Source organism: Grammomys surdaster, unplaced genomic scaffold, assembly GCF_004785775.1.
Source record: "Grammomys surdaster isolate TR1022 unplaced genomic scaffold, NIH_TR_1.0 220, whole genome shotgun sequence".
NCBI lineage: Eukaryota > Metazoa > Chordata > Mammalia > Rodentia > Muridae > Grammomys > Grammomys surdaster.
Genome location: NW_021604665.1, coordinates 10806226 through 10819709, shown reverse-complemented (window position 1 = coordinate 10819709; position 13484 = coordinate 10806226). Strand labels below are relative to the sequence as shown.

Sequence of the window (13484 nt, the reverse complement as noted above, 5' to 3'; positions counted from 1 at the left end):
CAGAAGTCAACTGACAGGATTTGGTCTTTCTTCACTTCCTGGGCCCTGAGGATTGAACTCAGATAATCTGACTTGGCCGCATGGGCCTTTCCTCACTGAATGATTTTGCAGATCTCATGCTCTGATTCTTAATGACAGAACATACTTTTCCATAGCATCCTTTATTCTTGTTTCTCTTGCTTTAGCAGTACACAGAAAGAAGCACCATAACATGTATTGCCTCTGAGCTCCTTGCCTTAGTAGCATTCTTTTGACTTGCTGTCAGGGCTAAGTATCGACATTACTCCCATACATTCAGACTTAATTCCACTAATCATGGTAGAGGGCAGTCATAAAACAAGAGTCAGTCGAATGCCTCTGTGTGTTATTGCTCGAACACTTTGTCACATGACAAACTGCTACATAGCAATATAACATCTTAACTAAAATACATCATGAGTGCATTAAATGTTATGAATGCCTTTAGTAACATCAAGCTTCCAGAATGGCAATATTCATTGTGGAGCTGTAATACAGAAGCTATCTAGACACTTTATACTTTATTGCACCCATTCTGTTTGCCACCTCAAGAAAGATAGCTGTACTTAACTTTCCAGTTCAAATTTTTATAAAATCATCTTTCCAGATTAGGCACCCTGGCATCATGGGTAACGACACTTTGGTACGAACATAAAAACGTTCATCTTCATTTATATTTAGTACTTGCTAATGTTATTCATTTGTGGATTTTAATTAAGAATTTTAAGATGGTTGATGATGTCCTTTAATTGAGATATAAAAGAATGGAACATTTTCAGCAAATACCCAACAGGTTTATAATTGAGAAAATTGACGTTCTTGCTGAAAGTGCCTCATTTAAGTAGTTTTCCTGAGAGTATATCGAAAATTAAATTGATAACTGGAAATGAAGCTATGCCAAATGTTATACTTAAATGTTCTAGTTACAGTAAGGGCAAGAAGCACTGAGGGAAGTAGTATTTGCTAAAAGCTAGAATATTGATATTTTTGGATAAAATAAAGATCCAAAGAAGTCCTGATCTTAAAGCTTGTGATAACTCTCACAGTCTGTTTTCAGACAGGTGAGAGTAATGGAAGGGTTTCAAAAGTATGTGTGGTATGGGGTGCTGTTGTTGGTGGTGGTGTTGATGTTGGTGGTGGTAGTGGTGGTGGTGGTGGTGGTGGTGGTGGTGGTGTGTATGTGTGTGCATATGCTGTGTATGTGTGCACATGTACACATACTTATTCATGCATTTTCAATGTCACTCTGTCTTATGAAGGGTAGATTTTTGTATCTATCATGATAGATTTTAGATGTCAACAAAACATCTACTGCTCAGGCTTCTGAAATCGACTGTGAGAAATATTTAAGTCTGTTATCTAATCCCTTTTCTTTCTAAGCCATAACATTTTCACTTGTATATATTTTTGTACTTTAAAAATTTAAACTAAGAACCCTTCTCAAGAGTGCAGTAAATGCCAAAGTAGGGGATTCTATAAGACTAATGGGCCCCTGTGTCTGTTAGTATCCTGTGTAGTGCACTGCTGATGTACAAAGATGAACACTTGTCTTCATTATTCCTGGATCTTAGCTAAACCCATAAAGAAATCAAGAAATATAAGTTGTGCTTATTTGCTAACTAACCCAGAGAAACATAAGCAACTGCATATTCAGAGCTATACTAACTGGATTGTTTCCATGGCAACAAGCAGGGCATCAAAATATTTATGCCCATCTATTATGTTTTAATTTGTTTTAAGGAATTGTGTAAAAATGACAAAATATGGGGCTTTGTTTTCTTAAATAAATTCATATTAGTTTGTCATTCTTATTCCTGATGTTAAATGATTTTGAAGGTTTACTTTATGTAACGAAACAAGATGTCATAAAAAATGTCATTTTAATTACCCTTTATAAATTGTGACTTGCATAGCTTTCACTGTTTGTCATATTTTTAAACTGAGATACATGACATAGTAACTCTGACCCAGCATTAGAAATCCTCTGAGAGATGAGTATTCTCAGCAATCAACAATTCAAGATACCAATCTAAGCTGTTGATAATCTCTCACAGTACACATAAATTATTTTTCCTATAAAATACTGAAATTTATATTTTTTGGAGGGGTAAATTGTTTGCTCAGCAAGTATGAAAACCAAGGTTTGATTCTAACAGCCAATAAAACTTTCTGGTTATGGAGGTATGTATTTTTATTCTCAGCATTGGGAGGGTACAGAAAAGTTTGAGGTTCCCTGGAAGGCCATCCTTGCCCAATTGATAAGGTTCAGGTCTCAGGTACAGAAATGTAAGTAGGGACTTGAGAGAAAGCTCAGCCAATACAATGCTCATTGTGCATTCCTGAGATATGAGTTTGAATCCTAGAACCTTTGTAAAAGCCAAGAGCAGTACTGTGCATCCTTATAGTCCCAGTATTCTACAGTAAGATTAGAGGGAACACAAAGATCAGCCATGCAACCTAATCACCGAGCTGGTATGTTTTATAAGCCTGCTGGGGAAAGAGAGAGAGAGAGAGAGAGAGGGAGAGAGAGAGAGAGAGAGGGAGGGAGGGAGGGAGGGAGGGAGGGAGGGAGGGAGACAGAGGCAGAGAGAGAGACAGAGAGAGAGAGACAGAGACAGAGGCAGAGAGAGAGACAGAGGCAGAGGCACAGAGAGAGAGAGAGAGAGAGAGAGAGAGAGAGAGAGAGAGAGAGAGGCAGAGAGAGACCTTGTCTCAAAGTAGAAGGTGAGAACTGACACATAAAATAATTAGAAATTCTTTTAAAAAAAACTCTACAGTACTCCTATATTGGCAGTAACCAACAGCTGTCTAATTAGACTTAAGGTCTGCTCAGTAGGAAGAAATTTATACTTAGTATTGTAAAACTAGATAATTGCTCATGTCTGGAAAGGCACAGATGCTGGAGGAGAAACACGTGTTGTCCTTGTCCTTAACATGTATAATTTTTAACCATATTGTAAATATTTTCCCTATATTTTGAGATAAGTGTAGCTCTCATACCTCATCAAATAAGCTTCTCTTTGCAGCATATAGAAACTGTTACAGAGATCCATCACTATTCAAAATGCACAGAATAAAATGTTCTTGGGGTACTTAACTTCATCTGATACCTCTGCAACTCAACTTCTATATCCAAGGCTCAGGGAACATCACAGGAGTGAGGGCAGGAAGACTGTAAGGTAGAAGACCAGGATACCTGCTGCTAGAGAGGGTCCACTAGAAATTGCAAGTGAAATGGACCTACAAAACAATATGTTTACCCGAATATGACCATATAATGACAACATCAGTTAATAGGCCAATGTATGTGGAAGAAGTCCCCCTGTTAAAGAGCTATGGTTGATAAATGGCAGGTGAGAGAATCAGTTTTCTCCTGGGAGGCCTGTGCAGATAAGTTCTCTAATGAGCTCCTACAAAGATTGTCTAATCCCAAACAGTCAGTCCTGAATGTTATACACATAAGCAATGCTAAATATACTCAGTAGGTGGTATATTCATATACACATAGACACATATACACACAACTACACAGATGCACAATATATATGATATACTCAACATGGAAGAAGTATGGTCATGAATTTTGGAAGGAGGAATAGTAGGAATTGCACTTTGGGAGATGGGTTGGGAATGTTGTAGATGCAGAGCTCATATAATAAGTTTATATAAATTAAACAAAAATAATTTAAAGAACCAAGTCACCATTTCTCTTGAATTGGAGGGGTATTTCTTTTCATATTGTTCATAAAAAAAATCTTTAATGGCCCTCTCCTATTACAATGAAGATTGTCAGTATAAATAGATCATTTAATTAAAGAGAAAGTAAATTCCTGTTAATTTTGTTCACTAACTAATGAACAGTTAGGGCAGAAAAAAGTTAACTCAATTAGGTCCTCACCAGGGTGCTTGCCCAGTGCCAGCCCATAGAAGCTCTTGACACATGCCAGCTATGTTCTTATTCCAGGGTGTTGCCACATGAATATTAAAGATGAACTGCCTCTTACTAAGGTCAGGGTGAGATTTCTTTGTCTGATAGTTCTACCTGGGGTATAGGGTGTAAAGTTGAAAGCATTACTGCAATATGCTAACTAATTTTGGCTTGTATTATTTCTGAATGAACAGAAGTGAGTTTTTACTATAACATCTTATATCTACTATACAATTGTATGAACAAACAGCAGCTATGAAGAGCTTTAAGCCTCAATGGATTAAGTGTTGAATTCAACAAATATTATCTAGCAACTATTCAACAAAGTACAAGGCAGAAGAGAAGAAACTGTTTTTTGTCTTAGAGAAAGGGGCATGTAATAAAAAAAGAGAGGCAATTGGTTGGATCCTTTAAAAGACATAAAACTTAGCTTGGTGTGAATCACAAATAAATCTGGCTAGACTGTGGTTAGGGTGAGACACAGGCCTCTCTTTGCCTGGAGAGGGGAAGCTGCTTGCTAACATTTATTGATCTCCTAAAGTGTTCCAAGAATTTTGTGTTTATTTTCTCACACAATGATCTCAGCAGGCCTCCAGCATAGGCGAAAATATCTGCATATTTCAGACAAGCTTGATATCAGAGTCTGAGAAGTCTATGTGAAGGGCTAGGGCAAATTTTCATGGTGGATATTCCTAGTGAAGCAGGATTTTTTGTTTTGCAACAAAGCCATTGAGCCATTTTAACCTTGTCTATTCAGAAGCTTTTTCAAATGTTTGGGAATATAATTTAGATAAATGTGTTGGGGTAGTGTTCCCATTTTCAGAATAATGTTGCTTTATAGGATCTCTTTATTTTCAGATTACTGAGTAGCTGCTACTCAATGAAAGGGACAAGTACACCCTTCTTTAAATGACTGTGAAAACTTGTCTGGGCAGTAGATTTCAAAAGGGGAACTCTAGAATAGTCTTTAAAATACAACATCCCATGCTTAGTCCAGGTATTCTCTTTAGGCAGTAACATCTGGTGTTAAAATTTTTGAGATGAGTGGGTGGCCCCATACCTCAACCTGAGGCTGTGCCTGTCAAGTTGATATGGTCTCTACAGGTTCTCTTTGTAGATATCCTTTGTTGGATATGTTAGGTAATGTCCACCCTGTTGGGTCCTGGGAACTTCTTGCATCCCTAGCATCTGAGATTTTGTAGTGGCTACCCCCAGTTCCCCATACCCCACTGCTACACACCTTCATTCAATTTCCTGACCCTCTGAACTTCTTTTTCCCGTTAACTTCCCAGATCCCTTCCTCACTCTACCTCCCATAATTATTTTATCTTATCTGGCATCAATGGGAGGGGAGGCCCTTGGTCCTTGAGTTTGGAATGGGTAAGTGGGTGGGAGGGACATCTTCATAGAGGCATGTGGAAGGGGGAATGGGATAGAGTGCTTGCAGAGGGGAAACTGGGAAGGGGGAATGCCATTTGAAATGTAAACAAAAATAATTTTAAAAAACCTTAAAAAAATAAAATAAAACTTCCAGTGTTAATGTGGTCTGTAAAAGCAACACACTTATTAGTCTATTAATCTATAGAAATCAAATAGATGTTTTGCCCTGTTCTATTTCCCTTTTGAGACAGTGTCTTGCTATGTAGCCCAGGCTGTCCTTATACTCTTGGTTCTTTCTTCCCAAGCCTCCTGAGTATTGATACTGCAAGCATAGAACATCACACTCAGCAGAGTTTTACAATGTTGTCACCATGTTGTTTTGAAACTATTTTCAATCTTAGCTACATTTTGAGATGCTTGCTGTTTAATTCAAAGTAAATGAAAATAATTCTTTAAACAAAACATAATTATGTTTTTGTTAGGAAATGTAGAATTTTTATATGTATAGTTATATATATATATACATACATGTATATATATATATATATATATATATATATATATATAATATGTATATATATGCAAAATAAAAGAAGCTCTTAAAATGCAAAAAATCACTTTTTATATTAGCTATGTTTAAAAATTTAGTGTTATAAATGTAATTGATATATTAACCAAGTTGTGTGCTGTCTTGTACAGTTGTGTTTCTTTGATTAGAGGCATGATAAGAGAACCACCAAAACAAGATTGTGAAGTATTTATAATTTACTGTCTTCCACCAACAAAAAGGAATTTATTCCTTGAAAGTGTCAGAACTGTCAGACTGTTATTAGAACATATTCTTTTTTTAAAAAAATAAAAAGGCTTTTTAAAATTTTTCTGGGCTTATTTGGTATTTTCTAATAGCTGAGTGAGTGTTATCCACTCAATGAACATCATTAAGAAACTGCTTGAACTGAAGGCAGCAGGGGAGAGAGAGAGAAAGGGGTAATAGACGGGAGCATTGGGTTTGCTGAGGATTACAATGCTGTTCAAAATGATCAAGGGCCTGTGTTAAGGCATGCCGTCTTTCTTGAGCAACCACAATACTAGCTATGTGAGAACTGTAGAAAGAAAGGGAGGAGATTCCCGCCCAGACCTTCAGTCTTTTTGTGCAGAGTAACCTAACATACTAACATACAATTACAGAAAGCATCTCTAGTGCTCTGCAAATATCTCCTTCATATAGTGTTGTTTTTCTTTTTTTTTAAAATTGATCCTTGAAGACAAGTATGCTTAGCGTAAGCTTAGAGAAAGAGGTTAGGACATAAGCAAAATTTTACACTTTGAATTACTCAGAGTTGGAAAACATATTCTCTTATGTTAGGACCTAGAACACAGCCATATGCTATGCATGAGTATGCCAAGACATCTGCTGAAGCAATGAATAAGAACAGAGAATGTGATTGTTAACATCAAGGCATTAAGGATTCAATTTTAATATTTTAGGACTTATTTAAAATTGAGGCCTCTTTGTATGAAGAACCGTAAAGGCAATGCTATGGGTAGAGGAGGGATTAAGAAGTGAGAGGTCATAGGGAAGGATCCAGATAAGGCTTGATGGAGTCATTGTGCATGTGATATAAAGATGAAAACAGGACTCTTATCATTGGAAGAGCATCTAAGCCTAGGTCCCATCACTTTTGTGGTACATTGGTACATTTGTAACAGGGCTTTTATGGAATCCAAAGGAGATGAATTTCAGAAAATGTCTGTCATAATGCTCCACAAATCTACCCATGTATCGATTCTATCATATGCTCATTTTTATCAGTCCTAAAGAACTATATACCTGCGATGCTGGTGATGCTAAAGGTGACAGAGAATGCTGCACACATGCATGTGTGTACATGCACACACACAGCCACACACACAAACACACATACACAACAAATACTCATAGGTGTATAATGCTTGCAACATGAATTTATAGAAAAAGAGATTTAACAAAAGAACTTATATGGTTAGTCAAAAGTTTGGAGTGAAAGGGAATGGCTGTGTTTTATAGGACAATGAACATGAACTATGGTAGTATTGTCAGAAAACAGGCAAAAGAGAAAAATGGTCCTAGGAGACGTCCTGAAGAGCAGAAGCAGAAGGCACTGTAGAAGTGGAAGATACAGTGCCAAGTAAAAGAGGACAAGTACTTTTCTCCCAAATATCTGGAGGACATACAGAAAATGTAAGTTGATTTAAAAGTTTAGTGGACAAATCACCAGTGCAGACATAGAAGGAGAAACTTGATGCTTGGCAAAGTTTCAGGGAGAATGTAAAGAAAAGAATAGTGGCATTCAGTTACTGAACATTTACGTGCCAGGAACTATTTTAAATAGCTTGCATAAGACATAGTTTTCTTTATAGAAGATACTTGCTGATACTATATTCAATTTATAGATGAGTTTCTATGTATCAAAAGGTTACAAGCGAGAAAGATCATGAACGTTAGAAAATAGTTGTATTTAGGTTTGTGTAATATCAGAGAACACACACTTGTGTTCAAACTCAGTTACATAGTAAAAGAAGACAAAGAGATGGCCATTTATCTGAGATTGAAGAGTGTTTAAGAATTTAGGCTTGAGAGTCACTAGAGAGGTTGTTCTACTCATTTTTATTTTGTTTATTTTTTATTTTTATTTATTCTTTAATCTTTTTTTTTATATTCCAGACTTTATTCCCTCCTGGTCCACCCTCTGATTGTTCCACATCCCATACCGACTTCCCCTCTCTGTCTCCAAGAGAATGTCCCCATACCTCCCCTCCCCCCACCACCAGACCTCCTTACTTCCTGGGATCTCAAATCTCTTGAGGATTAAGTTCATCTTCTCTGACTGTGTGCAGACCTGGAAGTCCTCTGATGTATATGTGTTAGAGGCCTCATATCAGCTGGTGAATGCTGCCTTGTTAGAGGCTCAGTTTCTGAGAGATCTTGGGGGTCCAAGTTAGTTGAGACTGTTGGTCTTCCTATAGGATCGCCCTCCTCCTCAGCTTCCAGCTTTTCCCTAGTTCAGCCACAGGAGTCAACAGCTTCTGTCCATTGGTTGGGTGCAAATATCTGCATCTGATTCTTTCAGCTATTTGTTGGGTCTTTCAGAGGGCAATCACGATAGGTACGATTTTGTGAGTACTCCATAGCCTCAGTAATAGTGTCAGGCCCTGGGGCCTCCCTTTTAAGATAGATCCCATTTCGGGCCTCTCACTGGACCTCCTTTTCCTCAGGCTTTTCTCCTGTTTTGTCCCTGCAGTTCTTTCAGACAAGAACAGTTCTGAGTCAGAGTTTTTGACTCTGAGATGGCAACCCCATCCCTCCACTTGATGCTCTGTCTTCTACTGGAAGTGGGCCCTAAAAGTTCCCTCTCCTCATTGTAGGGCATTTCATCTAAGATCTCTTCCTTAAAATCCTGAGATTCTCTCACCTCCCAGGTTTCTGGTATATTCTAGGGGGAATCCCTACCTCCTTCTTCCTGAGGTTGTCTATTTCCATTCTTTCTGATGGCCCTCAGGGTATCAGTCCTGTGTCCCCTACTCAATACCTGATCATGGTCTCCTCTTCCCCTTCCTGTCCCCTTTCCCATTTAGGTTCCTTCCTCCATCCCCTCTCCTGTGATTGCTTTCTTCTTCCTCTCAAGTGGGATTGATGCATCAATCTTCATGTATTATGTGGATTGTATCCTGGGTATTCTGTACTTTTTTGGATAATATTCATATATTAGTATGTACATACCATGCATGTCCTTTTGGGTGTGAGTTACATTTTTATTTTTTAACTTTAAAATTTTCTTATTAAAATATGTTATCTTTTGACAATATATTTATGTAATAACTCTGTTCATATTCATTCCATGTATTACTCTGTTCTTCTCCTACCATCAACCTCAAAGTCCTACAAAGTCCTGATTCCACTTCTATGTCTTTCTAATGACACAACCTTGCCTACCCAGAGAGCTCTGGTTAAAATCATTAGATCCCAAAACAGAAACAATGTTTGTTTCATTAGTAAAATTTGAAACTTGTACATGAATAAAAACTGTGAAAGAGGGATAGGCATGGGGCATATATGTCTAATTTCAGCTACCTAGGATTGTGAGACTCAAGGTTCTCATGAGTCCTATGTGCTCAAGGCAAGGCTGATCAACAAAGCTCAACTCTTATTATAAGGAACAAACAAACCAACAGGAAAACATGTGGTGGAGAGAAGAAATGAAAGAAGTTTAATTTTGAAACTAGGAACTCAAAGGAAATCATGGAGCGTCTTATGAGAGGCCCATGTTCAATCATACAGTTGCATAACAGTGCACATCTTGCATAAAGCTTCCATTTCTGAGATACCAAGTATCCTCTCTTAAAACTTGTGTGAGGGGTGGGTGCCCAGGGGGCCCCTTGCTGTGGCCAGCTCCCTGCTGAAGAACATGCTGTTTGTATTGTTTAGGAGACCAGGCTGTTTTGTGAACAAAACTGAATGCATGTTTGTATCATGATAACAAAAAAAAAAACAAAAAAAAAACAACAAAAAACAAAAAACTTGTGTGAAGTTCAGAGATTAGGGGTTTTCCCACTGCAGGATGCAATACATGTGGTAAGTTGACGTGGGTCTAGTCATAAAGATCTGAACATTGGCAGATCTGATCCAAGACTCCCATATTCTTATTGTCTTATTTTTGTTTTTGTTCTTGTTCTTGTTGTTTTAAACTGAGATCCATTGCTAAAATTGCAGGAGATCTTCAGTGTTGTCATTTGGTACCTAATTTTGGCCTGGAGACTTTTCACCAACAGCCCAAGGGAGATATGGTGGTAGATACAAAGTCCATTTATTTCAAAGATCCATAGGTTACCTGTACAGTATCAACACATATGCAATGAAGAAAATTGAAACCTGGTAGAGTCCACAGAAGGGAAGACATAAAATATAGAATGGACAAAATGGATAGTATGAGAGTAATTTCATTGATGCTAAGAAAGATCTGTCTGAATTTAGGTTTGAAGATGAATATAAGGAAATCATACTATAGCAGCATGTGTGCTGCTTAGTGTTACATGCTTGGAGAAGTCCATGGAGTTGGCTACTCTCTGATATTCTGTAGCTGGAAACTTACGTTACAGAAGCAGCACAGCATTGTGTTTCAGTCCAGGTGGGCTAAAGTGGTTCATAGCTTTCTAACTCTACATAGTGTAAAAGTGTAAGTAATAATTGAGTGAAATAAAAGAATGGTCGGGGAAATAGAAAACGGTAATAAAAGCATATGTTTAATAAATAAAGAGAAAGAGATATTAGCCAAGAGAAGAATGTTAGAAAGATAGAAAATAGCTAGAGACATTAAAGAGATAGATGTAAAATTCATGTAAGCAAAATCAAGTAAATTTGAGAAATCCCTTGATTTCCTCTCTAAAATGAAATAAAACTAATATAGTAAAAGGAATAATAGTTAAATGCAAAGGACAAAGCTTAAAGACATAGTTATTGTAAAAGCCACAAACTAGCCTAGTGCTTCAGTGCTTCAGTGCTTCAGTGCTTCAGTGCTGGAGCTTGCAAGTTGGGAAGGTTAGTCAATTGGAACTGGAAACGCTTCTTCCTACTTAAATGATATTGAGCTGGGAGTGGTTGAGGGCCAGAGGCTAATGCAGAGCTGAGGTTATTTCAAGAGGTACTGTTCTTTGTATCCTAGGTGTCACAGTGGACACCTTTAGCTTTGCAGCCTATGGGTAGAAAGAGTCTCACTTACTCAGGCAATCTCCAATACACTTTGGGGTGGCTAATGTCAAAACCAAGAATTGTGTCTTGGAAACTTTATGGTAAAGGTAAATGGAAGGCTGAGAACTGCTTCTCAGGACCCTTGTCAGCACCTCATGTCACTGCTGGGTATCACTTGATGTCCTCAGGATTTCCCAAGTCTGACATCTTCCAATTAAATAACTTTGTACTTCTTTCAAAGCTAAGTTTTGATTTGGATATTATGTTTGTTGGTATTGGGTATCATTCTCTAGATCAGCAGAATTGATAGAGTGCATATATATTAATAGGGGATTTGTCAGATTGACTTGCAGAGTGGAGCTGAGTAGTCTGGCAGTGGGTACCTGTATACTGGAGTGGCTGAGGAGTCAGTAGTGCTGGATGTCACAGCACTCTAATCACCCTGGTGCTGAATGCTTGAAAGATTCCTAGAGAACATGCTGAGTCTCATTCATCATTAGAAGTCCAAAGAAGCTGATTCTAGTGTCAAGTGGCAACAGTGATGACAACAGAAAGGCCTCTCACCAGCTAAGAGTGAACGTTGGCAGCCGAACATAATGCTATATTGCCCTCAGACCTCTTTCTGTTTAGGCTGCCAGAAGGTACTGCTCACCCATAGACATACCCAATTTCATTTATTAATTGGTCCCAGAGACACTCAATGTTACGACCAAGATCAACTATTACAGGGGTTTATTTTCCTCCCATGTCTCCTGGTATCTCAACAAAAGGAAGAAAAAGTTTCTTTTCCTTGCCTCATGTTAAGTCTCAAGGCTAGGACCAATGGCTAACTGAGATGCCTATTAACACAGCAAAGCTATTCATGAGTTGGGTGTAATGGACAGGAGCTGCTGACCCCTGTGGTTGAATTAGGGAGAAGCTGGAAGAAGCTGAAGAGAAGGGCAACCAGCTTATAAGAAGACTAGCAGTCTTAACTAACCTGGGCCCCCGAGATCTCTCAGACACTGGACTACCAACCAGGAAGCACACACCAGCTGATATATGCCCCCAACACATACACAGCAGAGTTCTCCTGGGTCTAGACTCATTCGAAAAAGATGCACTTAACCCTCAAGGGACTGGAGGCCTCAGGGAGTGGGGAGGTCTGATGCGGTGGGAGTTGAGGGGGGGGACAACCTCATGGAGACAGAGGAAGGAGGGTGTACTGGGAGGGGAATAAAATCTGGACTGTAAACAAATGATTAAATAAAATTTTAAAAATGAAAAAAAAATCAAAGCTGACACTGATAGCAAGTTCTACCAGAATCCCTCAAACCCTACCTGTTATAGGGTCTTCCTGTCTTCAATACTTCACTGCCTATAGTGAATTTTTCCAGCCCAGGGATGGGCTAGACTGCCTTTCACTGAGTCCTATTCCCTATAAAACCTTAGCCATTTTGGCTACTGCCCCTTTTGGCCTTTTGGTATCCTGGCCTCTTGGCTGCCACTCCAGGTTTCTCTCTCTTCCTTCCCCTTCTCCATTCCCCCTTCTCCTCACATGGCCCAGCTCAGTTGGCCAGTCATTTTCAATCTGGAGCCTTCCTGGTGCCACTGTGGATGTTCTCAATCATATCTACAATAAATCTCCTCTAACATACCTAAGATCTGTCATGTCACCAAGCTGTAAAATTATGTAGAAAATTATAAAGAAAACAAGGACTGTGTAATAAAGGAACAATAATGATAACTACTTAGCTCTTTAAAGAAACATCTTTAAAAATTACTTCTCTATAAGTAGATTTCATTTTTGTTTAACAGTTAAATATTTAAATGGTTCAGCATTCCAGTTACTGCTCAATTACACTACAGGAGTTTTAATGTTTTGAGAATAATTTGTATTTGCTGCAGCTTTAAGAAGCTATAATGTCATGGTGAAGTACTGTATATTACATACTGCATTTGTAGTAGGCATAAGTATAGTATCATACATTTCTGTAAAGTAGCTTGTAGCCAAAATAAGTCCTCACAGTCCCTTCTTTTCTGGTCGCACCTGTTTACTTTGGCAAAATCTTCCACTCTAAGATAAATACTACTTCTCAATAACAAATAAAGTCTTGAATATAAGAATCAAATTACCTGCTGTACTGATTTATGGTGCTTTGAATATTTCTAAATATCTTTAGATCAAGGTTGTTTATCAATTTGAAAATAAGTTCTTGTCTCTTTACGTGTTTCAAAGGAAAGTTTCTAATTTTTATTTTCAAGACATGCTCTATTACAAGGTATATTGTAACTCAAACATTCTGTAACAATGTTTAAGTATTAAAAAGTGTGTGTGCCTGTGAGTGTGTGTGTTTGTGCCTGTGAGTGAGAGTGTGTGTGTGTGTGTGTGTGTGTGTGTGTGTGTGAGAGAGAGAGAGAGAGAGAGAGAGAGAGAGAGAGAGAGAGAGAGAG

The 13484-nt window shown here is 38.1% G+C and overlaps 1 protein-coding gene across 1 annotated transcript in view; it reads left to right on the top strand.

Annotated features, from left to right (window-relative positions):
• The window catches only part of Cntn3 (contactin 3), a 262761-nt gene that overhangs the window by 86064 nt on the left and 163213 nt on the right, over window positions 1-13484 (top strand). The gene's annotated exons all lie outside the window — the stretch shown is intronic.